At 46.0% G+C, this 26,206-nt stretch overlaps 1 long non-coding RNA gene across 1 annotated transcript in view; it reads right to left on the bottom strand.

Annotated features, from left to right (window-relative positions):
* Nucleotides 1-202: 202 nt before the first annotated feature.
* The window catches only part of LOC127488291 (uncharacterized), a 52,068-nt gene continuing 26,064 nt past the window's right edge, over nucleotides 203-26,206 (bottom strand). Inside the window, exons 2-3 of the long non-coding RNA XR_007915899.2 lie at nucleotides 4,505-7,081; nucleotides 203-1,480 (exon numbers count right to left, since the gene is read on the bottom strand). This is a non-coding gene — a long non-coding RNA (uncharacterized lncRNA). The remainder of the gene's footprint in view (nucleotides 1,481-4,504; nucleotides 7,082-26,206) is intronic.

The raw sequence follows: 26,206 nt of genomic DNA, 5'->3' as shown, positions 1-26,206 counted from the left end.
CCTCTCGCTCTCCCTCTCCCTCTCTCCCTCCCTCTCCCTCTCCCTCTCCCTCTCCCTCTCCCTCTCTCTCTGTGTGTGTATGTGTGTATCTCTGCCTTTCAAGTAAATACATCTTTTTTAACTTTTATTTAATAGATAGAAATTTCCAAAGTGCAACTTTTGGATTACAGCGGCTTTTTCCCTCCATAACCACCCTCCACCCACAACCATCCCATCTCCCACTTCCTCTCCCATCCCATTCTTCATCAAGATTCATTTTCAATTATCTTTATATACAGAAGATCAATTTATTATATACTAAGTAAAGATTTCAACAGTTTGCACCCACACAGAAACACAAAGTATAAAGTACTGTTTGAGTACTAGTTATACCATAATTCACATAGTACAACACATTAAGGACAGAGATCCTACATGGGGAGTAAGTGCACAGTGACTCCCATTGTTGATTTAACAATTGACACTCTTATTTATGGTGTCAGTAATCACCCGAGGCTCTTGTCATGAGCTGCCAAGGCTATGGAAGCCTCTTGAGGTTGACAACTCTGATCTTATTTAGACAAGGCCATAGTCAAAGTGGAAGTTCTCTCCTCCCTTCAGAGAAAGGTACCTTCTTCTTTGATGGCCCGTTCTTTCCACTGGGATCTCACTCACAGAGATCTTTTCATTTTTTCTTTTTTTGCCAGAGTGTCTTGGCTTTCCGTGCCTGAAATACTCTCATGGGCTTTTTTAGCCAGATCTGAATGCCTTAAGGGCTGATTCTGAGGCCAGAGTGCTGTTTAGGACATCTGCCATTCTAAGAGTCTGCTGTGTATCCCGCTTCCCATGTTGGATTGTTCTCTCCTTTTTTATTCTATCAGTTAGTATTAGCAGACACTAGTCTTGTTTATGTGATCCCTTTGACACTTAATCCCATCATTATGATTTTGAACTGAAAATATAATATCATATAATTTTGAACTGAAACTGATCACTTTGACTAGTGAGATGGCATTGGTACATGCCACCTTGATGGAATTGAATTGGAATCCCCTGGCAAGTTTCTAACTCTACCATTAGAGGTAAGTCCGAGTGAGCATGTGCTTAACTGTACATCTCCTCCCTCTCTTTTTCCCACTCTTATATTTAATAGGGATCACTTTTCAGTTAAATTTAAACACCTAAGAATAATTGTGTGTTGGCTGGCGCCATGGCTCACTAGGCTAATCCTCAGCCTGCGGCATCGGCACACTGGGTCTAGTCCTGGTCGGATTCTGTCCCAGTCGCTCCTCTTCCTGTCCATCTCTCTGCTGTGGCCCAGGAGTGCAGTGGAGGATGGCCCAAGTCCTGGGGCCCTGCACCCGCATGGGAGACTAGGAGAAGCACCTGGTTCCTGGCTTCGGATCAGCGCAGTGCGCCAGCCGCAGTGGCCATTGAGGGGATGAACCAACAGAAAAGGAAGACCTTTCTCTCTGTCTCTCTCTCTCACTGTCCACTCTGCCTGTCAAAAAAAATAAATAAATAAATTTAAAAAAAAAGAATAATTGTGTGTTAATTAAATAGTTCAACCAATGGTATTAAGTAGAACAAAAAATACAAAAGAATAAAGTAGTAAATATATCTTTTTTAAAAGTTACAAATGAAAGAGTCAAATGCACATCTCAAGCTCAATTACAAAAATATGTGTAAACGTTTGTTCGGAAAGATTCTCTAAGGAAGATGTTTCTCCCCCAAAGGGAGGATTGTCATTTTTCCATGTCTGTATTCCTTGTCACAATGGAGGCATGGCAGGTGCTCAGTACCTGTTGACCTGAATCCACTGTTAGCATCTAGGGTAGGTGACACAGCACAGTGAGTGAAGCCACTCTTGGGACACCCACATCCAATATCAGAGTCCAGTGCAAGTTCCAGCTACTCTGCTGCTGATCCAGCTTCCTACTAGTGCACTCTGGGAAACAGCAGATGATGGCTCAAGTGGTTGGGTCCCTGTCACTCATATGGGAAGACCTGGATCTAGTTCCTGGCTATTGGGTTTGGCCAGGCCTTTCAAATAAGTTTTTTTTTTAATCAGTAAAAATCTTTTAGAGGCAGTTAAAAATATGTCTGTCTTGCTAACTTGATGTAGAGCTACCCTACATCAGTTTTATCAGATGGTCTTGAGTCTCCCTGTCCATAAGAGAAAAGAGCTCTGGGCTGCTGGGAAGACCAGTGACAATGGACGCTGGGGAGCCAGTGCAATGAAAAAGATGCTCTGGTTATGAGGACCTCGTGATAAGATCTTGACCACCATCAGCAGAAAATGAGCTCTCTCTAAGAATGCCAACCAAGCCCTCTCTCCGCGTGTCTTTGTTATTCTATTAGCTCACCTGTATTTCTAAAAACCTGGTTCAATTTCCTGCATTGGGGTAAAATGTTGATTCTGATGGTCTCTTTCTCTTATGGTGAGGGGTCCCAGAGTAATTATTCATTCTAAATATCAGGTAGGGTTATTAAGTATACACAAATATAAGAAGTGTCAGAAACTGGTTCAGCATGTATTGGGCCCACCTCATTCTGCAAGATGTTTTAGTGTTGCCTTATTGTTTTGAAAGCCGTAGTATCAGTTGTTCCCTTTAGATTGCCTAGTTTCTTTCCCCTAAAAGTAGAGTGCAGAAACCATTTAAAGAGGTGCTCTTATTGGTCAGGTCCGACGAGCACACTGAACATACCAGTTTGACACACAGAACTCAGGAATGTGAGGACTGCAAAAAAAAAAAAAAAAAAAAAAAAAAAAAAAAAGAGGCTTTCCACCTGCCCAGGTGTCTAAGAGGCAGACTCTCAGATAAGGGTGGGCCGTGCAAACAGGTGCTCCACTCACCAGTCACAAGATAAGCCTCCAGGATGTGAAGTGTGAAAAGCACCACTCACCACGCCAGGCTTTACCGGTGACAGGGGGTGTGTGTGCACACAGGGCTCTTTGTGGGTCCTCTGTGGGGGCCTCTTGGAATTTCTGAGACCAGGATGCTAGAGAGCCAGTGCACAGCTTGTGCATCTGTGAGCTGGCGCGGCAGCCGCGGAGGAAAGCTGAGGCTCGAGGAGGGCTTTGTCACCTGCGACTGAGGGCTGTTTGCGGGCACTCCTGGGTGCCTCACTGCTTGACATCAAGTTGTCCATCTCCCTGTCATCAGAGAGCTCATGAAGCGTAGCAGTGGGTCCCGGGGCTGCTGCTCAGCCCGGACAGGAAATCAGCCTGTTTTCCCAATGGAGGCATTTGAAAGATTTCTCGCACCTGGGAGTGCTAGTAACGGTTTGAAATGGAACACCTGAGATGCTTCTCCGGTCGGGGATCCAGTGTTGGTGTGAAGGCTGTGTCCTCTGACTCCCTACCCCTTGCCGTGGGCAGCTATGCTCGCTTTGGGGCCTTTTCCTTCTTGCTGCCTTACCACCTCCCAGAAATGGCCTTGCCCCAGGGCCCTGGCAGCTTCAACACTGGGAGGAATTGCTCCAGGTAAGTGAGCTAGAGGAGATCCCTGGAAACCCGTAGAACATTTCGCTGTCTTCAGCAAGACTGGCCCTCGGGAAAGGCCGGCCTGCTGGCCCACCCCCTCACTCGGAGCTAGGGTCACGGAAGGCCTCTCTGCTGGCCGGCCCAGTGTCCCCTCCATTAGGCCTGGCTGTTTCTACACCCGGGACCCTGCTGTGAGGCCCAGGGCCCCTGCATGGCTACATGGGACGGGGACAGCCGCCACCCAGTTTTCTTGGATCGTTTCCTAAACGGCCATGATTCCTGGCAACCGAGAAGCGCTTCCAGGGACAGGACGTGGACAGGGGCGGAAGAGGGCGGAAGAGGGTGGAAGAGGGCGGAGAGGAAAGCCTGAGTTCTGCTGACAGGGTGGAAAGGCTGCTGGGAGGGGCTGACTCAGCGGGAGTTCACCTTCCTTCCAGGCCCCTCTCCGGGCCCCCGGTGTCAGGGTCAGCAGTTCATGCATAAGAAATCAGGATTCTTTGGAGCAATTCATGCTGCCAAATCCACACTGACAGGCCGAGCCAAGCCCCCTCTGCATCTGAGGGTCATTCACTCTGCGTCAAGCGGGCTTGACAATTGCTCAAAGGGAAATGAGAGGATTGTTTTGTCTAAATGAGTCAGCTTGCCTTGAATTAGCACCACTTGAAATGGACCTTTCAATGATATTCAGACAGGTTCGCATGGCCTCCCATGAACAGCATCAGTAAACATGACATGCACTACGCACCTCTCAGCTTTTGTTCTATGTCATGTTTGGGAAACAAAATAAGTCGGGCATACTGTACGGTCTAGGTCACTCCAGCAAGTCTGGAGGTGACAAGCTCAAGTCCAGAGCATGGGTTCACCTTGCAATCCTCAGCTGTGAGGACACAGAGAAAGAATGAAAACCCTACAAGGTGGCAGATAACCAGCCCACCTCTTCCTCCTGTCCCCATCCCGACTTGTGATGTCCCTTTCTCTCTGAGCGTGGCTGGCTCTTGGGGAGAGATAATGGGATATGCAATTAGGCATTCCACCTACCTCCTTGAGGGCTGGAAGGAGCATGATTAACCAACAGCAGGGCTGCTGGAGAGTTGGCTGTGCAGATACCTGGATAAACACTGGAACATACATCATATTGATAAACTATTTCTAACTGAGATGGGGAAAGGGATGAGTCCATGCTATTAGGAATTAAAAAAGCACACAGACTGTGTGTTCAGACAGGAGATGGGAGACTTCTTCCTCATTCCAGTCATTCCAGAGGCACGTGAGGTTTCCCCATCATGTCCAGCCTCTGCGTGAGCGGTGATGATGTCACAGAGAGAAACGTTTAACTCGTGGTGGTGCCAGCTGCTCTGTTGGGAGACACAAGGCAACGTCAGCCGCAGACACTCCCTCAGCACTTCTGTGTTCTTGTTACCTTCCTCCGTGGGTGAAACCGGTGCTTTGGCAGCGGGATTTGCCATATTCACCGAGTTCTCAAAAACTCGAGCCACCTAGACGCAAATGTTGAGTTAAAGCAGGAGCAGGACTGGCCACGTTTTCTCGGGGAACTCATTCTTTCCCTCTCCCAGACATCTCCTCAAATCCTGCAGCATTCCTCCCCTCCCAACTGGAGACCTTGTTTTCCACGTGACTGACACCATAGAAACACCCAGAAGGCACCCTCCCTCTCTTCCCTCTCCCAGACTCACCACCCATCTAACCTGACACTCCGCCCTCCTTCCTGCTCCATGGGCTGACCCACCCCTGTTCCTCCTACGGCTGCTCCTTAGTCCAAGACTACTTCCTCAGAAGATTCTGAGATGAGGATTTGGGGGAAGCCATGTCTCAAGGAATGTTTCCAGGAGAACCCAGTGAGGGTTAGAGTCGACCAGGAAAGGAGGGAAGGGGCAGAAGTAAAGCAAAGATATGATTGCAGGTGAAATTCCTGGGAGCAAAGCTTTGGTTGGATCCTGCAGAACTTTGGAGTGTCCTTTATGTCTGGATTCATCCGGGCCAGGAAGCTGGCCCTTATAATAAGGGCTCTTTGGCCCTTATTAGTCATTGCCCGAGGAGGCCCACCATCTGTGGATGCAAACTCCCAGAAGTTTATGGCTCTTTGTAGGCACAAGCTAAAGTGTCCAGTGACTGCAGCATGGGGTCTGACGAGTCGAGTGATGAAGCAGACGCACCAAAGGATGCCAAGTATGTGATGGGATGCGTTGGATGTGGTAAGTTACAGAAGAAAGGTTCATAGCGTAAGAGATATTGTAGATGTGGAACTGGGGATAGGATAGCAGATTGCATATCATCTATGGCGTGGGGCAAATCTCAAGAAATCTAGGTGCCTGCATCGTGTCACAGCATCTTGTACGGGTGCTGGTTTGAGTCCTAGCTGCTCCACTTGTGATCCCGCTTCCTGCTAATGCACCTAGGAAAGCAGTGGAGGATGGCCCAAGGACCTGAACTCCTGCCATCCACATGGGCGACCCAGAAGGAGCATTTGGCTCCTGGCTCCTGGCTTTGGCTCAGCCCCAGCTCCAGTCATCGTGGCCATGTGGGAGTGAACAAGCAATGGAAGATATCTCTCTCTTTCTGAGTGTCTCTCCCTCTCCCTGTAACTTTTTCAAATAAGTAAGTCTTTAAAAAAATAAGTAAGTAATTAAAAATCAGGTGAAATCCGAGTGAAGACATGAATGAGGCGAAGCGGGGAGGGAAGAGCATGCTTGGGCGAGAGCAGCTCAGGCAGGAGATTGCTGGAGAAAACCCTCCCCGGAAGGAACGTGCCTGGCAGGAGGCTGGCTGAGACTCTCCTGGGCTTGGCAGCAGCACATTCCAGACGCAGCATCTCGGTCAGAGTCACTGGTGAGGGGAGGGGAGGAAGGAGAAGGAGGAGGTGAGGGCAGAGAGGTCGTGGGAAGGGTGGTCGGATCTCGCAGGACCTCGAAGAATATTCAAAGTATTTTGCCCCAAGGAATGAAATAGTTTATGCACTCGGAGGACTGGCAGGGTCTGACGCAGCTTCCCCACCCTCGCTCAGTCTCCCTGCCCACTGTGTCGTCATAACGCTCGTCTCCTCCTACAACTCGTTCCATATCTGTCTACTCGCTTGCTTATTCTCTGATTCCCTGGTTAGGATGCAGGTTCCCCAAGGGCAAGCGCTTGATGTTGCGTTCGCTCTTGTACTCCAGGTGCTGCCAACAGTACTTGGTGCATTCTAGGCTCAGAATGAATCCACGATAGAGTGAAAGAAAGTGGGAAGCTGGCGTCAGACCCGTGGATCTGTGTCAAGTGCGTTACCCAGTGGGCATGAACCCTGCCTCCTGTGTGCATCCGTAGCCAGGGTCCTGGACGCTTTGGTCTATGTGGCTGGGAGACCCTGTGCCCCTGCAGTACCCAGTACACTAAAGCCACCTGTCCTGACAGGTTGATTTTTCCATGAGCGGTGTCTTCAATGGTGAAACTGCCCTCTCTACATCCGGGTCCTTGGTAGCCGGGCCTGCGCCATCCTCAGCTCTGACTGCAGCACGGATTTGCTTTCAAAGAAACATCAACGCCACACCCATTGGCAGAAGTGCTCTGTGTGAGGGTCGCACTGGAAGCTCATAGGAGGGCACGCATCTTCCAAAACGCCTGTGGGAAAAACAGAGGAGAATTCCAAAGCAAGCAGAAGTGACAGTACCTTATGTCAGCTGGTCTAAAACCCCACCGAATCTTTCTGAAAGGAACAGAGGATGCATTTCTAGACACATCTCTTCAGTCCTCAAAGAGCCAAAGCGTTAAATATCTGTCAGAGACCTTGCAGCTTACACGGTAACAAAGACGGTGGCGCTGAGGGCTTCCTCCCATCAAGGCGAGTTGGGGGGAGTTCATTAACCACAGCACAGTGCTAATTCCATGGGAGACAGGTGGTCATTTTGGTCACCCTTAGTCCCTATGGTATCTTTACTTCTGTGGTAGCATTTGCCCACGTTTTACCTTTACCACTCAAATAGTAATGTGGTTTAATTGTCTGTTTGCATTATTATTCTCATAACACAAGGATATTTGTATTCAAGAAGTTCATGGAAAATGGAACGAAAAGATATGATTGATTTGCTGCAGAAGCAATTTTGAAGTCAAGCATGGCTTTTTTATTTTTGTTATGCTCATTTCCCATGAGCTTTTTGAAGACTGTTTGCACTGATTTTGAAGTAGCACACACACAAAATAAATATGCTTTATTTACCTCCCCCAGTCCACAGCCCCAAGATGGTAGTATCAACAAGGAATTTTGAAGTTGATGTATTTTTGAGATCTATTGCCCAGTGTGGTAAATACAGCTAATAATTGAGTGCTATGCATTTCTAGTTTACAAGGAGAGTAAATTTCAAATGTTCTCTTCACAAAGAAGTTGAACATTGGAGGCGATGGATTTGTTTGTTAGCCTACTATAACCATCTGAACTGTATTCAAAATATCATTTTGTTTCCCATACTTGTAAACTATAATTTGTCAGTATACAAAAAAACTTTTAAAAAATAAAGGTAAAGCAATAAGATGAATATTGACAAAGAAGGTACTTCTTCATTCATATTATGATGTTGTTTGTAGAAATTCTGTATGCTTTTTGGGTATGTGGGCTTTTCTTATATTTAATATTTGGGAACTTTGCAAGTTTGAATGATTGGAGGTAGGTGGGTGAAGCAATATATTGTCAAGATGTCTACATGAACACCAGGCACCATGCTAAGTGCTGTGCATGAACTCATTGAACCCCATAACATGCCATGGAGGGAAAGCTGTTCTGTCCATTTGATAGATGGTAAAGTGGAGGCACAGAGAGGGGAAGTAACACCCAGTTCACGTGGAGATCTGGCTTGTGAGCCTCTGCACATCATGAGTTGTCCTGTCCACTTGCTGCCAATCACGGTTTCAAATACGGCCCTCTTCCTGCTCCCGCGAAGGGTTGCTGGCTCCGGGTTCTATTCTTGTCCTGATCTTGGTGATCCATGGGGAACTGAGTTCCCTCGATCTTCAGGAAGCCATAAAAGTGAAGGGAAAGGTGTTGTTTTGGTCAGACAGAGGCCCTAGTGTTCCTCTCTACCGTTTTGTTTTGGTTGTTGTTCAATTCCCCTCCTTTATCTCTGCTCTCTGGTTGGCGTAGACCAGCCCAGGTTTTCCTCTATTTGGAAAATTCTGGAAGTGAAGTGAGTGAACAATTTAGGTGAGCAAACAGATGTTAAGGAAGTGGAAACAGCTGGTGCTGGGGAGGCTGGCGGCCTGCACTGTTTTCCTGTGAGGGTGTCCTTGGAAGAGCTCCCCAGCCTGCTCCTGGGGGAGTGGCTCTCTTCCCCTCCCCACCTCCCTAGCTCCTTCTTCCCCGCCCTTCCCTCTCCTCCTTCCTCTCTCCATATGTCCCCTCCCTCTCCTCCTCCTCCTCTTTTGGGGAGGGAAGGGAGGAGGCGCAGGTGGTAATGGCTGTGACTGTGGTTTTTGCCTCGAAACACACAATGCTATTGTCTACAGAGCATTGACCTCGTGGGATGGCCAGGACCACAGGGCTGGGGTGGGGACACTCAGGAGGGGAGGGGCAGACGGCCATGAGGAGCCCCTGGCAGGCAACCAGTGCGTTGATTGGAAGTACCTCGATAACATGCAACCAAGCTAAATGATACCCTTGTCCCTAATGATAACAGAGATGATAATGAGATACTAGTCTACATTTTTATACACGTGCACCCTTTTCCTGCTTATATCAGCCCTTTGAAGTATATAGAAATATAATATATATTACGTATAATATATATAGTTAGTATTCTGTCTTACAGATGTGTAAACTGTTTAGTCACAGAGAATCGGGATGACTTGCTTTGATCACCAGGCCCACACATAGAGCTGAGACGCATGGCCAGCGTGACTGCTCCGAGCTGCAGCTTTGGGAGCCCAGCCTTGAGCCTCACACCGTGATGGCAGAGAAGAAACCTGAGAGCTGGGCCTGTTTTCTCCGGATGAGTGCTTTGTGTGGAACACACTCAGGCAATGGCACTTAATGGGATGCGGATGTTTCTCAACTCTTCTGACAACATCACACATGATCATGTAGCTGGATGCAGGTGTCCGTTAAGGGAACACATTTTGTCTGCACACGTGTTACCTCTGCCTGGTCTGCTAGCCTCGACTGAGAAAAAGTAATGCCCCCAAAACAAATTACGTGTTTGCTTATTCAATTATTTACTAATTCATTTGCTAATTATCTGCTGTGTGGCAGACACTGGCAAAAGGGAGGGCTGGGTTTCGTTGAGAAAACAGCTGAGGAAAACCAAGCGCAGTAACACAGCATGAAAAAAATGACCAGAAACCAGAGGAAGGAGCAGCCGGAATCGCTCTCCTCCATCTCGGGCAGGACACAGCCAAGCTCGGGAGAGGTTCCTTCAGGGAGACACGGGGTTTGCACCATAGAATTTAGCGCTACGAGACAGTGGGGTAATGAACACAAACAGCATTTCTTCTCCCTGGCCGGAGCACAGGGCACGCCGGGGCCCTGCTGGGCTCACACTAATCCATCACGCCTCCTGGCTTGCCATCCGCACCATAGGTGGTCGAGTGCTGCCCTTGGTCTCCTGTCTGACACAAGCCCTTGCCTCTGCACTGTGCAAGCGGGAAGTGTGCAAGGCAGTGCAATGCTTTTCAAAGTTGACTAATGACACAAATATTAGTTACACCTGTCATGTGCTGAACTGCGCCCTCCCCAGAATTCAGTGTTCAAGTCCTCACCCCTAGCACCTCCGAATGGAACTGTATTTGGAGGCTGGGTCTTTAAAGAAGAAATTGGGCTACAATGAGGTCATTAGGGTGGGCCCTGATCCGACATGACTGGGAAGGTGAGCTTCCTTGCACCAATCATCACAGGAAGCAACGGTAGTGGAAGAATTTACGAGAGCGGTCAGATGCAGTGAGCACTACTAGACTTGCTGAATGTGCTGCAAGGGAGCAGTGGGCAGGCAGGACAGCCCGAAGCTGACTGCTGCTGCCCTGGGCTACAAGGAAGCAGCAGGCCGCGCAACCAGAGGTGCTCTGCTGCCTCGCAGACTGGATTAAGAGGTGTACTTGGAATTGCAATGTCTTCTCAGTTAGAGTGAGTTTTTCCCATGATCCAACAGGATTTTTCAAGTGGACAGTTTGCACTTCTGGGATTTCTGGGTGGAGCAGGGGAGCCCAGCGCCCTGGGGCGACCCTCTGCATCAATGTCTATGGAGAAACTCCTGGTTGGAAGCACCACGGTAGGCAGTGGAGAGATTCAGAAGGAGCTTTGTGATTTGAAGTTGTGCATGGAGAAGGGACATTTCCAGCAGACCTGGCCTCTGGGCAGCATGCAACACCCAGGACGCTACAACTTGGCCTTGTCCTTAGTCCATACCCCACCTAAAGGAATGACAAGAAGAGATTTCAAAGATGCACGTGCACAGCACACGTGTACCATCAGACTTGGGTTTTCTCATGTGTAAGGGATTCTAAACTCTTCCACATTGACACAAGTTAAATTTGGTTGATGAGCTTAGAGACCACATTCTGTCGAAATATTTTCTATCAATGTGAAACTCATTTGCTTATGAAAAGCAGATGAATGGGCACTTGGAATCTAAGGAATTTTCTGAAGTGGATTTTTTTGAGATAATCCTGGAGCAAATTGAGCAACTAAGTCAACTGAGATTTTTTTTTCCAAAACAGAGAAACAGAAAATTATGCATTTTTTTCTAATATGCAATGGTTTAGAAGTTGATTCTAAGCCTTCCAAACACTCCCCATTTATTTCTAGTAATGAGAAGAAAAAAAAAAAAAAAGCAAATGGGCTCATATTGTGGGTCAGCGAGAAATTCCTTGTAATTACAAGAGCTAATAAAATTTCTCTTTCAAATGAGGACATTTTTCAGAGTGGAAGAAAACACTGTTAACAGTTATGCAAGGAGAAAGTCAGAGTGCGTGTTGCTGTAAGTAAACACGTAGTCTTCACACTGGACAAACAAATGTTTAGGTCCTACTTACAGCTGTCCCTGAAGAATCTTCCAGCACATTGTCTCATTGTTTGCTAAATCTTAAAAATCACAAGCACATTTTTTTCCTTCAGGCAAAGCCATTCGGATAAGCTTAGGGTATCGTGCATTTTCAGTATTTTCCAAAGCTTTGCCATGTGAAGAATGACAAGTGTGGGTAGCCACATCTGCATGTTTCAATTGAGCTGCAATTTCACTGATTACTGAAGCAGTGGAATGTTGTAGAAAGAGTAGAAAGCTAGGAGCTGGGAGTCCAAATTTTAGTCCCAGCTCTGCCACAACTAGCTGTGTGAACATGGACAGCTTTCTTTCCTGTAAAATGCAAAGAGTAGATTACATTTCTAAGGTTAACTATGGCTCTAACATTTCTACGTAGAAGTCACTTATGGACGATACTCGGGTTGGGAGGGGAGGGAGGCTGCTGTCCTGAAACTGCATTTACACCATGCTTTTTGTGAGTAGAAGAAGCAGAAATTGTTCATGTCCAAAAGTGGAGGGGTGGGTGATACGGGCTGCTATGAAGTGTGTGGGCCAAGCACTTTCTCAATTTGGCTTGAAAGCATCCGAATCTATGATTTGATAAGAACAAGAACAGCGACAAAAAATGAAGGATGAGCATTGACTACAATATTGGAATAGACCTGGCATGTTGGGATTCTTAGAGAAAAGTGGAATATTAGGATTGTAATTTAGAAATGAACACACGGAGAAGTATGAGGGGTCTTCCTCATGGGCTTTGCTGGCGATGGCTTTGGTCTTCTCTCATAGATGCCTGTTGCACAGTCAGTGTGAGCGTATCTCAGAAGTTGGGTATTACTGGAGTGGGCAGCTATTCTTGTAGTTGAGACACCTGCATTCCACATCAGAGTGCCAGGGTTCAAGCCCCAGCTCCAGCTCTGCACTCCAGCTTCCTGCCAGTGCAGACACACTGCGGGGGCAGCAGCTGATGTCAGGTAATTTGGTTCCTGCCACCCGAATGGAGAACAGGGATCGCGTCCCTAACTTGCCTTTGAGCCCCAGCCCAGCACTGTAAGCACTGGGGTGTGAACTGGAGAATGGGAGTTATCTGTCTGCCCGTCTCTCTGCCTCTCAGATAAACAAACTTTTTTAAGTTGGAAATTATTTCTTTCCCCCACTGGGATGACATAAATTAAATTAAAAAGCATAATTGTATCTGGTGATTTGGAGGCTTTCGGGAAATGGAAACTTGTATGTTTGTGACAGGAGTAGGAATTGCTGCAGACTTTTTAAAAGAATTCTCAGAGTCACAGCAAATGCATACTAATTACTACAGCAAAGTTCTCATGTTAATGTGATGGTAATACAAAATGAGCAGATTCACTGTGGTTCATAGACACAATTCTGTTTTTAAGATTTATTTATTTATTTGAAAGGCAGAGTTAAAGAGAGGCAGAGGAAGACAGAGAGAGAGAGAGAGAGAGAGAGAGAGAGAGAGAGAGAGTGTCTTCTATCCGCTGGTTCACTCCCTAAATGGCTGCAATGGCCAGAGCTGGACTGACTTGAATCCAGAAGCCAGGAGCTTCTTCCAGGTCTCCCACGAAGGTGCAGGACCCAAGGACTTAAGCCATCTTCTCTTCCTTTCCCAGGCCATAGCAGAGAGCTGGATAGAAAGAGGAGCAGCTAGAACTTGAACTGGTGCCCATATGGGATGCCGGTACAGCAGGTGGCGGCTTCACCCACTATGCCACAGCACCAGCCCCTCATAGATACAATTCTAAGAACATAATGATACTTCCTTTTCTTTACCCCTCTTTCCCATGCATTGCCCACAGGTATGGAGCAGAGAGCCAGGCTTCCTCTCTTTAGGGTAGAGGATATGCATAACTTACTTGGAATTCTTCTGCATAGGACATTTGTCTCCTTCCTCCCCATTTGCCAATCTATTCAGTAATGTGTTTATATCACAATGGACTCATGAGCACTCGTCTTATGCTTTGGGTTATATTCCAATGCCATGAGATTTATTTGCTCAAATTGTTCCAGCATTGGTCACCGGGAGCTCTTTCAGTTGACTAGTTTGCCACACCCCACCAACGTGGCATTAGCCCTTCCCATGTGGATTTCCACTTGTTTCAGCACTAGTTTTTGAAGAAGCTATCATTATTTTTGTTGAAGGTTTTGCCATTTTGGCACCTTTGTTAAAGAGCTGTTGACCATATATGTGGCCATGTGTCATTCTCAGGCCATGGATACTGTTTTATCCATATATCCCTGAAATTTGGAAAACAGAGTAGCAAGAGATGCCACACAGGGACTCTTGGTACCAGGAAACTGAAAAGCCATGCTCATTGAAATGGCATAAAGTGTAGGGGACTGTTGCTCATTCCCTGATGGCAATGTTCTTATAACCAAGACCCTGAGGCCCATGGAGCCTAATATTTTTGTGATAGGAAGTACAAATTCCTAGTGGGTCCCTGAGAATAATGATAAGTGGACCACTATTGCCATCTGGTTTCCACATCTTTCATTCATCCGTTTTGGGAAAGAGCATCACACAATGGCCGCTGATTTAGAATGGATACTAAATCCTGAAGGATGGGGCCTCACCCTCCACCCCACTTTCTTAGCTGTAAAGTATGAACTTTGGTTGTAAGCAATGCTATGTGAAGTCTTGTGGTAGGCAAGCCTTCAGTTAGTGGGACTGGCAGAAATCCTGTGGGTAGAAAGGCAAAATCAGTCATGGACTACATGTCAGTCTCAGCAAAGATTGATTGTTGCCCCTTCAGTGAGACTAGCTGTCACCAGGAAGGGTGGATAACATCAGACCAGAGATCCAGTGTAGGTCTCCTCCTGGCAGACTGAGCATTCAGCTGTACACCAGCTACACCAGCTTCGGTGAATGTGAGCCCATGCTAATGTGCCTGAGAACCTTTCCTATCCTTCCTTCACAGCTAGTAGCTCATGGACCCACTTGTCAATGCCAAGTGGGCAACCTCAGGGTCTGGCTGAGATCAGCTGGCTTAGCCTTTGTGTCTACCTGATTATTCAGTCCCTTTTCCGTGAGCCATTCGCTACCACAGGTTCATCCAAGCTATCCTTGTCCTCCATCTCTAGCTATTTCTCTTTCTAGACCTTAAACTAATAAGGAAAGGCATTTGTCACTGCCCAAGAGCTCATTTATTTTCTATCTCAGGCCACTTCTTTTTCCACACAAGGTTAAAGACCAAGTACACTTTCCAAAGATCTACCAATTGGAAGGGTTTCCCCTCGGCACTGCTTTTCAGGACCACCCCTGAGTGGGTTGTAGGTGATGAGCAGTGCATTTTTGACTTCTACCCACATGCCAAACTATCTCTGAATAAAACTCAGACTATTTCTTCTCCATTGCCTGGTCATAAGAGCCCCTCTCCTGCCTCACAACCATGCAGCCATAGGCATGACCTGGGATAAGGACATATGTGCAGTAGCACATGCTGGTATGGGGGCCTGGGCCACCTGCTCATAGTTTACTTATTTACTTATTTTAAGTTAACACATTTACTTGTTGCCTTTGGCCCTGCTTATTGCCAGTCCCAATTGTATTATTCCACCCTACAATCAACTGCTGTTGACTCTACCCAACCGTTAACTTGGTGAATCTGACAGGAACTTTTTCATGATGAGCAGCCCTAAGCACATGGCCCCTTGATGTCTCAGGGTCTAATGCTCTATCTTTATTAGAGACAAGTAGAACACCAAGAGATGATTCTCAAACAATGTAGAATTCTCTCCTAGAGAAGCCATCGTCTTGCTCTACAACTCTAGGGTCTACGTTGTGATTCTCCCATTGGGGCTTGCCATAAACTCCACACTGTGGCTTTTTCCAGTACAGACACCTCCTGTACAATAGTATCTTCCAGGCCCAATGACCTAAGTGGCAAGCACACCCATTCTTCTGCCTGGACTTTGCAGAGTGTTTACCTGCTCTGGGTGTGATTTAAATCTTGCAGCCTTCCACAGCACTCAGTACATGGATCAGACAGCATTTTCAACAGTGAGCTACACCAGTTCCAGAGCAAGAGGCCCACCAAGAACAGTGCTACCTTGAGAAGTAACCACTGCAATAATTTGTCCTTTAGTTTAATGGAATGTTATGGAATACCCCAAACATTTCACTGATGCGGCAGGGCCCAGAATTGTCATAAAATTTGCTCACCTCCAACTTTTACAGAGCACAGCAAACTTCCAATGCACTAACTTCACCAGGCCAATGGCTGTACACCACAGACCTGAGGCTGTGTGTATCTGCTTTCATGAAGACGCTACATCAGGTATTGCAACTGCAATTGGGGCACGAAGACAGGGAGTGTGGTGGAAGGTGAGACTGAAAATGCAGGTTAGTATCAGAACTGTGAATGGCCCTCAAGGGCTCACTATGGGATTGGATTTTGTCCTGAGAATAGCAAGTAACCCTTTAGAGCTCTGTAAGTGATATGAAAATATTCTAACTACTCACTAGTGTCAAACGGAAAACAGGGGCAAACATTCTAAGAGCTTCCAAATGGACTGTCTCACTACACAGAATGAGTGTTGCATGCTACAGTAGGGGGCTAAGATTCTGCCTTCACGATGCAAACATTCATTCTCATGGCTGCCGGAAGTCATGGCTGCTGAAGTCTCACAGCTATGGCTTGACCACCATTGTTTCCAGAATTGAGCGTACATGATCAACCTCCTGCTTTGCACTTCTTCTTTCTCTGGATTCTCTCCTCTGCTTCCTAAACCTGGAGAAATCCTATTCACCCTGTCTGGCTTCTTAGATGCCTCCTGTCACTCTAGGGAGGATCAGCTGCTTCCTCTTACATTCCCAGAGTGTCTGCTCATAACCTGAGCTTAGGACTTGAAGTGTTTCTGTACACCAGTTGGATCATGGCTCTCTGTTTCCTCGGCTCACTCACTGGCCTTGCACTTTTGGATGTCCAGGCCACTATCTCGTTGATCTTCATGTCACAGAGGTTTGCAAAGAACCTAACACAGGTAGGCGTTCAAAAAACAACCACTGAATTAAATTTTTATTTAATTGAAACTTATTTTGCTACAAAGAAAGGACAAACATGGTAAAAGTTTTTCTTTCATAGAATCTGTGTGCTGTCATACAGCAATGGACTCAAAGACTTTTGTGCTGATAATCAGCAATGCTATCAATCCTATCCCTTTCCTGTCATCTGAATTGGAGCTATTTAACCAGGAATGCATTTGATGTTAATAATTACAAACTGTTTAATTGGGCATGTGTTTTTGTGTGTGTATGTAGTTGTGTTTGTCCTTAGAAACTATCAGACTTTGATTCATTCTTTTTGTTTTCAAAACATTAACATAATAAGTAAAAATCATGCTAAAAGCAAAGATACTTTATCAATACAGTTTCAGAGTGACAGCCTGGTTTTAGTTGCACAAAACTCTAATCTTTAAATTCTGATTGGGGCATAAACTATTTACTGCCCTGAAAGACTGTGACTTGGACTTATTTTTACACCTGTCCAGGTGCAGCTGTTCAGTTAATGGACTCGGCGCAAGGTTCCCAGCCCTTCACCACTTTTAAAAATGTGAACCACAGATAGAAACACACACATCATTTGCCTGTGTCTGCATCATGGGCCAAGGGTGTGCATTTTAGATCGTAAACAAGACATTTAACAGAGCCAGAAGAGTGCATATGACAAAGCAGTTTACACAGATAGATGACTATGGAGTGCACATCTGTCTCATGCCAAGTCTGGGTGTGAGGCAGTTCAAGGTTTCCATGTCACCCTGGGATCATCAGGGCCTGGGTGTGGCCAACTTTCTGTTCCATCGACTCCAGGATCTGGTTTGTATTCTCTGTCTCCATGCCAATGCTGAACAGATAAAGAGAAGGAGGATCCTCCCTTTCTCCTTTTGCCACTTTAGAAATTTGTCTTGGCACTTGTGCATGTGCTTTTCTCTCGAATCTCAGGGGCCAGAATATAGTTCTGTGGCTACAAACAACTGCAAGTGAGCCTGGGAAATACAGGCTCTATTTAGCATGTCCATGTGCCTTGCTTAGTATTGATGGTTCCCTCACTGAAGAAAGGGGAGAAAATGCACATTGGCAACCTGTGATCCCTCTGCTACATGCATATATACCAAGGAGGGCGCACAGGGCTCAGACGACAGCCTGCAAATAGTAAGTTGGAGGACTCCAGGCTTGGGAAGCTGTCTTTGTCTCCATTGCTTCCACTGGCCCTAACTAAGTCTCCCTGCCATTTCCTGTTTTCCTGTCCCAGGCCACGTGTGCAACAGAGCCTCTCTGGCTTGGCCAGGGCCTTCGTGCTGGCTTTGCTTATTTGGGAATGTATCTGGTTTGCCCTACCTGAGCTCAACCCTGAGCATTGGACTCATTTGGCAGCAATAATTTATTTATAAATAATCATTAACCTTTTCTTATGTGTTTCATTTTGCATTCTGTTTGCTAAAACTGAAACATTGGTGTTGTGAGGGCTTAGAAAAATAACATTAGTAAGTTCAGAGAAAGAATTGGGGACATAGGTGGGAGTAGGAAATTGAAGTTAGAAATTACTTAAATGGTTCTCTTGGAAGGGCTTCAGCTGTCCAAGGTAGTGTTTTTTTCCATCTTTCTTTTTCAACCTAGAATTTTTGTTACTCTCATCAGCCACATTAGCTCTAAAAGGTTTGGGAGTAGGGAAGACTGCTATGAGAGTACTTTAAAAATTTTGTGGAAATGGAATTAACAGATAAGCTTATTTTTGTTGCAAGAAATTTTCAAATCCTTGCATTTTTTCATAATATGCATTTTTTGTGAACTTTTCAAAGACTCCTCATGTAAGATTAACATTATCATTAGGACTAGAAGAGATACAAAAGGCGTGTATGTCATGGACATCCAGGGGAAACCTACTATTATAATATGCAGACGAGGGTATAGATTAGTCAGAATTGTGAATTGTCAGATCTCAGTAACCACTCACTGATACCCTCAGTTTGGGCAAGACTGGCAGTCATTCTCCATCTTACAGAACTATCTGGAACGTGTGTCTTTCAGCTCTGTCACGGAAGTCAAGGGAGTCCTGAGGACTGAGCAGGATGATTTAAGGGCCAGACCTGAGTCTGGCACAAGCCAGAGTCGCCATGGGCCAGAGCTCAGCCATGTGGCAGAAACCAAACCATTAGGATGACTGGTTCTGGAAGTGTGGTCTCCCTGCATGTCCAAGAATAGGAGCCAGTGTGGCAAACACACGGAACCTTCCAGATCAGACCTGGCTTTTATTCTCAGCTCTTCTGCCTTGAGGGTGTTTGTTTATTTTCATCTACTCAAAATGCAGAGCAAGAGCAAGAGCGAGAGAGAATCTTCCATCTGCAAGTATATTTCCTAAATGCTCACAGCTGGCTGAAGCCAGGACCTAGAACTCCATCTGGGTTTCCCATGAAGGTGGCAGGGCCGAAGCACTTGAGCCACCATCTGCTGCCTCCAAGGATGCACTAGCAGGAAGCTGGATCAGAAGCGTAACAGCTGGGACTCAGACCGGCACTCTGATATGAGATGCACGTTCCCAAGCAGTAGTTTAACTGCTGTGCCACATGTCGACCCCTCTTCTGCTTTTTAGCTTCATGACTATGGGCAATTTACCCAGTGTTTGGCTTCAGTTGTCCTATACATGAAACAGACCTGATACCAACTGTTTGATGGAAAGCGTTCAGCATCTAGAGATTCCTGGCATGCAAGTCTTTCCTTTTACTCAGAGACATCTGCAGTTGTGTAGACAGAGTTGCGTGTGTGTGCAAAAGGAAGCATCTCCACGTCTGTGCGGGGAACTACCTGTCTCCCCAGCACCTGGGAAGGATGCTAAGGTCCCGCTTCCCCTCCCACCCAGATGGAAACTCCTAAGTGGGACTCTCAGGGCAGACCTGAGAACCACTGTTTTATATTCTCTTCCCTGATGGGGTTTTTGTTGTCATTTTCAAATCATGGCAAAAATATATACTTTCACCATCTTCACAATTTTTAAAAAAGATTTATTTATGTATTTGAAAGATACAGTTACAGAGAGACAGAGGCAGAGAGCTTCCAGCCACTCCTGGAATGGCCGCAATGGCCAGAGCAGAGCTGATCTGAAGCCAGGAACCAGGAGCTTCTTCTTTGTCTCCCATGCAGGTGCAGGGGCCCAAGGACTTGGGCCATCCTCCACTGCTTTCCCAGGCCATAGCAGAGAGCTGGATTGGTAGAGGAGCAGCCAGGACTCGAACCAGAGCCTATATGGGATGCTGGCAGTGCAGGCGGCAGTCTTACCCACTATGCCACATCTTCACAATTTTTAAGTGCACAGTTCAGTAGTGGTAATGGAATTCATAGTTAGGTGTATCCAATCTCCAAACGGAAACTCTGTGTCCTTTAAACAATTCCCATCTCCAGCCTCTCCCCCAGCCTCTGGCAACATCGTTCTACTTCTGTCTCCGGGAGTTTGACTCTTCCAGGACTTCAGGTATTTACACCATACAGGATCTGTCCTACTGTGACTGACGTATTCTGTGCAGCATCATATACTCAGGGTACTTCCAGGCTGTAGCAGGAATCACCATCTCCTTCCTTTAAAAGATGAGCCTGGTGAGCTGCATTGTGGCATAGCCTGTGAAGATACCAGTGGAGATGCTGGCATCCATATGGGCGCCAGTTCCAGTCCTGACTGCTCTACTTCCTATCCAGCTCCCTTGCAAATGAGCCTGAGAAAGCAGTGGAAGATGGCCCAAGTGTTTAGGCCCCTGCCACCCACATGGGAGACCTGAATGAAGCTCCTGGCTCCTGGCTTCATTCTGGCTTCGTTCTGGCTTAAACCTGGCACTTGTGGCCATCTGGAAAGTGAACCAGCAGATGGAAGTTCTCTCTCTCCTTCTCTCTCTGTAAGTCTGACTTTCAAATAAATAAATATTTTTAAAAAGCTGAATAATATTCTGCTGTACCTACATTCAGCATTTTGTTCGCCCCACCACCCATTTACTGGTACTTGGGTTGCTTTCACATTTGGGCTCCTGTGAGCACTGCTGCAATGAACCCAGGTATACAAACACTTCTTTAAGATCACACTTTCAATTATTTTGGGCATAGACCCACAGATGGAATTGCTGGATCATAGGGTAATTTTATTTTTAATATTTTGAGGAACTAGAAGTTTGCTATGCCCGCGAAGGTTTGAAAAGCACTGGGCTAGAAAGAATAGATGTGGATGACCTAGTACCAGCCTTGTACAGGAAGGCCACAAAGGCTGTTGGGAAGGAAGAGTGAGAAGTAGCAAGGAGGGGACGTGTACAGACCAGGGAGGCCTGATGGCATAGTTTTGAATCAGATGCAATGCAAGGGGAAGGCAGTCCAGGAGCAAACCCCAGACACAAGTCGAGGTGGAGACCATGAGTTCAGTATCGATAGGCCAAAAACATCTGGCTGACGGCTCATGGGAGACGAGGTTGTGAAGAGAAGTGCCGTCTGGTTATTGACAGCTTTGGAAATAGGCAGATGGAATGAGATTAAGCAGCAGACAAGAGGCAACTGCCAGACCCTTGGAGAGAGAGAGGCACCACGTGACAATTGTTAGATCATCACCCTAGAAAACCAGTATCGGCAACACGGCGTTGACCGTGCATTTCTCGATAAAAAATTCCACTGGAGTGAGCTTTTCTGTAAAATCATGTGGATTTTAACTGTCCTATTAAACATCAGCACAAACATGAACTGCATGGCTCCCTCTATCCACCAGAAGCTTCTAATATGCAAGCTGTGTAAGAACAACTAAAGCTGCAACTACATCTTCCGCAATAACTGGCCAAACGCAAGAAAGAATTTTGTTGTCTGAATGGGAGAAATAAAATGAAGATGCGTGTAAGGAAAACACTATGATTTCAGGGTTTAATGCAAAAGCCAGAGTTGTGGTACTTGAAAGGTCTCTCTATTATATACCTTCATCACCTATTAGTTGTGTAGTAATTTCCTCATCTAGGAAATGGGAATGTTAATAAGCCCTTACTTGTAGGTTTGGTAATGATTTAAAGAGTTAATACAGGTAAAGTGCTTAGCCCTGTGTTGATACTGAGCCACGAGAAAATGGTATATGGTTCATATCTGTATCTTTGAAGAAGTAAATTAGGGTTAATAAAATAATTTCTTATTCTAACAAGAAATCATCAAGCCCCAGGAACTATTAAATTCTTATTTTCATCTCAACTACTGCAGAACTTGAAGGTATGCCCCACATATACTTTCTTATTTTGAGCACAGCAAACAAAGGCATTGATTAAAAAGCACCAAGCCCTCAAAACAATTTCAGTCTTTTCTTTTTTTCCTTATCAGTCTAATTTTCCACACTTTTATCTCTTCTCTGAACTCTGTATGTCATCCTTATTAAAACAGAAGATTCTAAAAGAACAAGAACCTGGCCAGGAGTGGGAAGAAAAGAAGGACTGGCTGGGCTGATTGGTTCTGGGACCAGGGACCAAATCCCTTTTGTTTGGGGCTAAACCCTAAGCCTCACCCCTAACTGACACATCAGAGGGAGGCAATCACACAGACAATAGCCCGTGGCCTCCCCATGTCATCTTTCATCACAACCCATCAGCTGTTAGTGCTCCTCAGACATCGACAGAGGATTGCATGTGGCAGCCTTGAAAGTGGTGACTGCAAGAAAAATTTTTATTGAAAAATCAAAATCAGAAGAATATGATCACAAATACAGCAACTACAGAGCTTAATCTTTTAAGAGCCAAATGATATGACTAAGAATCAAAGGGATCACATAAACAAGACTAGTGTCTGAAAATACTAACCGATAGAACTGAAAAGGGAGAGAACGATCCAACATGGGAAGTGGGATACACAGCAGACTCATAGAATGGCGGATGTCCTAAACAACACTCTGGCCTCAGAATCAGCCCTTAAGGCATTTGGACCTGGCTGAAAAGCCCGTGAGAGTATTTTAGGCATGGAAAGCCAAGACACTCTGGCAAAAAAAAATGACCTAAATGAAAGATCTCCACAAGTGAGATCCCAGTGGAAAGAACAGGTCATCAAAGAAGGAGGTACCTTTCTCTGAAGGGAGGAGAGAACTTTCACTTTGACTATGACCTTGTCTACATATGATAAGAGTTGGTGAACTCAAAAGGCTTCCATAGCTATGGCAACTCATGACAAGAGCCTAGGGAGATTACTGATGCCATAAACAAGAGTGTCAATTTGCTAAGTCAACAACAGGAGTCACTGTGTACTTACTCCTCATGTAGGATCTCTGTCCTTAATGTGCTGTACATTGTGATTTAATGCTATAACTAGTACTCAAACAGTATTGTTCACTTTGTGTTTCTATGTGGGTGCAAACTGTTGAAATCTTTACTTAATGTATGCTAAACTGATCTTCTGTATATAAAGAGAATTGAAAATGAATCTTGATGTGAATGGAAGGGGAGAGGGAGCGGGAAAGGGGAGGGTTGCAGGTGGGAGGGAACTTATGGGGGGGGAAGTCATTGTAATCCATAAGCTGTACTTTGGAAATTTATATTCATTAAATAAGTTTTAAAAAAATCAGGGCTGGGAAAACAAGGAAGAGATAAAAAGAAAGGGAACAGCAGGTGCTGTGGCTCAACAGGCTAATTCTCCGCCTGCAGTGCCGGCACACCGGGTTCTAGTCCTGGTCGGGGCGCCAGATTCTGTCCCGGTTGCCCCTCTTCCAGTCCAGCTCTCTGCTGTCGACCGAGAGTGCAGTGGAGGATGGCCCAAGTGCTTGGGCCCTGCACCTGCATGGGAGACTGGGAGAGGCTCCTGGCTTTGGATCAGCACGGTGCGCTGGCCGCAGTGGCCATTGGAGGGTGAACCAACGGAAAAGGAAGACCTTTCTTTCTGTCTCTCTCTCTCACTGTCCACCCTGCCTGTCAAAAAAAGGGCGGGGGGGGTGGACAAGACAGGAAAGAAGAAAAGACAACATCAAAATGCAACATGGAAGCATTAACCTATTTTTTTTTTTTTTGCCTGACAAATACACTGCCTAGGTACATGCACATTTAGAATAGCAGCAGTTTACTGGGAGAATTACTCAAAGTACCGGTTACAGATGTTTCTGGAAAGTAACCACTGTTGGGAAATATTTGGAAAGTTTACGAGGAAGCAGAGCACTGATGTTATGAGACCAGACAAGATAGCCTATTGATATGACCGGCGTTCTCCTGCCCATACATTGAGTGCATTAAATCGCTGACCCAGGGTGACCCACTCTGAGATTCTGAAGGCCATTAGAGCGCAGGGCCTCACAGGATCTGGGCTTCAGCATCGTGTTCATTAGTGAGTGTTTACGGAAGCGAAGCAAAGGAAGAACAGCACGCTGCCCTTGAGGCCCGACGAACACTTCCCAGCTGTGACTGGTGAGGCTCCCAATGAGCAGGGAGAACTGCAAGAGCTGGGGCTTCAGCGCTGAATCCAGTCAAACCTCAAGATCATACTAGGAGACCCTCTCTTTCAAAGTCCAAGATGAGGAGTCTAGGATGCGGCTGCATCACCAGCTGTGCAGGCACAGCTAAGCCACAACTGGGGAATGTTTTTCACACCATGTGTTGAGAGGTCAGACTCTCTCCTGACCCAGAGGAAAGCCTTGGGATCAGCAAAGAGCTGTACTTTCCTTGATTTCCTAGTCAGGGGTGTCCTTGTGTCCCAGAAGAGGATTATGTGAGTCTGGGAAGGACGATGCTGGTTATACATGCTAAGTCAGCCAGGCTATCAGCCCCAGCTATTCAACTCACCACAACTCTGGAGTTGCTGTGAAGACTTTTCGTAATCATGGTTAAATCGGCAATTAGTTGTTCTAAGTCAAGGAGATTATTCTTGATAATGTGGATGGCCTCATCCAATCCATTGAAAGGGCTTAAGAGCAGAACCGAAGTTTCCCTGAGAAAGAATTACACCTGTGGGCTGCACCATTGACTCCTTCCCACATAAGGCAACTTTGAAATGTGTCTCATCTGTCTATCATCTATCTATCTATCTATCTATCTATCTATCTATCTATCTATCATCTATTTTCTTCATTACCATCATCCATCCAAATATATCTATCACCTATCTATTGGTTCTGCTTCTCAGGTAGAACCCTAATTGATGTAGGGGAAAAAATGACTGAAAACTCCATAGGGGGCAATGTATTAATTTACAAGAACAACAAAAGCCTACAGCTCAATACTGATCACGGGGTCCTAAACAAAGACCAGAGCTTCAAAACAAGACTGTGTGCACCTGACATGATTCACAGGCAGTTCTGATCTGGCCGCTCTAATGATACCATCTGCTACCCACAAAATGTATGATCTTGAGCACATTACTATAACACTGGGGCTGGTGCTGCGGCTCAGTGGGTTAAGCTACCATTTGCGGCAGCAGCATCCCATGTTAGAGTGCCAGTTCAAGACCCAGAGACTCGGGGGCTGGTGCCGTGGCACAGCAGGTTAATGCCTTGACCTGAAGCACCAGCATCCCATATGGATGCCGGTTCGAGTCCCAGCTGCTCCACTTCTGATCTAGCTCTCTGAGTAGCCTGGGAGAGCAGTAGAAGATGGCTCAAGTTCTTGGGATCCTGCTCCCATGTGGGAGACCTGGAAGAAGCTCCTGGCTCCTGGCTTCGGATCAGTGCAGTTCCGGCCGTTGCGGCCAATTGGGGAGTGAACCATCGGATGGAAGACTTCTCTCTCTCTCTCTCTCTCTCTCTCTGCCTCTCCTCTCTCTGTGTAACTCTGACTTTCAAGTAAAAAATAAATAAATCTTTAAAAAAAAAAAAAGACCCAGCAACTCTACTTCTGAGCCAGCTCCCCGCTAATGCACCCAGGAAAGCAGCAGCAGATGACCCAAGTGCTTGGGCCCCTGCCACCCATGTGGGAGACCCAGATGCAATTCTTGCCTCCTGGCTTTGGCCTGGCCTAGCCCTGGCTGTTGTGGCCATTTGGGGAGTGAACCACCAGAAGGAACCTCTCTCTGTCTTTCTCACTGTCTCCATCTCCATCTTTCTCTCTCTCCCTCCATCACTCTGCTTTTCAAATAAATAAAATAAATCCTTAAGAAATTAAAACATATTGAGTATTAGTTTCCTTATGGATAACTTTTGTAATTATAGTAAGCATTAAGTGAAATAATTTAAAATATGTAGCCAAGACAGTAGCACTATCAAAACAAGTTCCTTTCCCTTCCTCTAAATTGTTTCTCCCAAATGAAGAGCTTCAACTTGTTTGCTCCTAAATGACCTCATACAGAAGTGGAGCCATTGAAACAGGCACCTTTGAGGCTAGTGTCATGGTATAGCTGATTAGGTCACCGCCTGTGACGCTGGCAACCCTTATGGTCACTGGTTCATGTCCTGGCTGCTCCACTTCTGATCCATCTCCCTGACGATGTACCTGGGAAGCATTGGAGGATGGCCCCAGTGCGTGGGCCCCTACCAAAGTAAGCTCTTGGCTCCTGGCTTCACCTGGGCCTAGCCTTGGTAGTTGTGGCCATTTGGGGAGTGAACCAATGAATGGACAATCTCTCTCTCTCTCTCTATCTCTCTATCTCTCTCTCCTCTCTCTTTGTAACTCTGCCTTTCAAATAAATAAAAAAAATCTTTAAAAAGTAGACATCCTGGATATCCGTGATAGCTTTTATGTTTGCATTCTTGTTTGTTTATTTATTTTGAGGTCTTCCTTTGTTATAACACTTGAGATGAATACATCAGGGAAATTCAAAACATGGACC

This window comes from Oryctolagus cuniculus, chromosome 5 (genome assembly GCF_964237555.1).
Source record: "Oryctolagus cuniculus chromosome 5, mOryCun1.1, whole genome shotgun sequence".
In the NCBI taxonomy this organism is placed as follows: domain Eukaryota; kingdom Metazoa; phylum Chordata; class Mammalia; order Lagomorpha; family Leporidae; genus Oryctolagus; species Oryctolagus cuniculus.
Note: the sequence above shows the minus strand (reverse complement) of the source record. Positions and strands in the feature narration are given on the sequence as shown.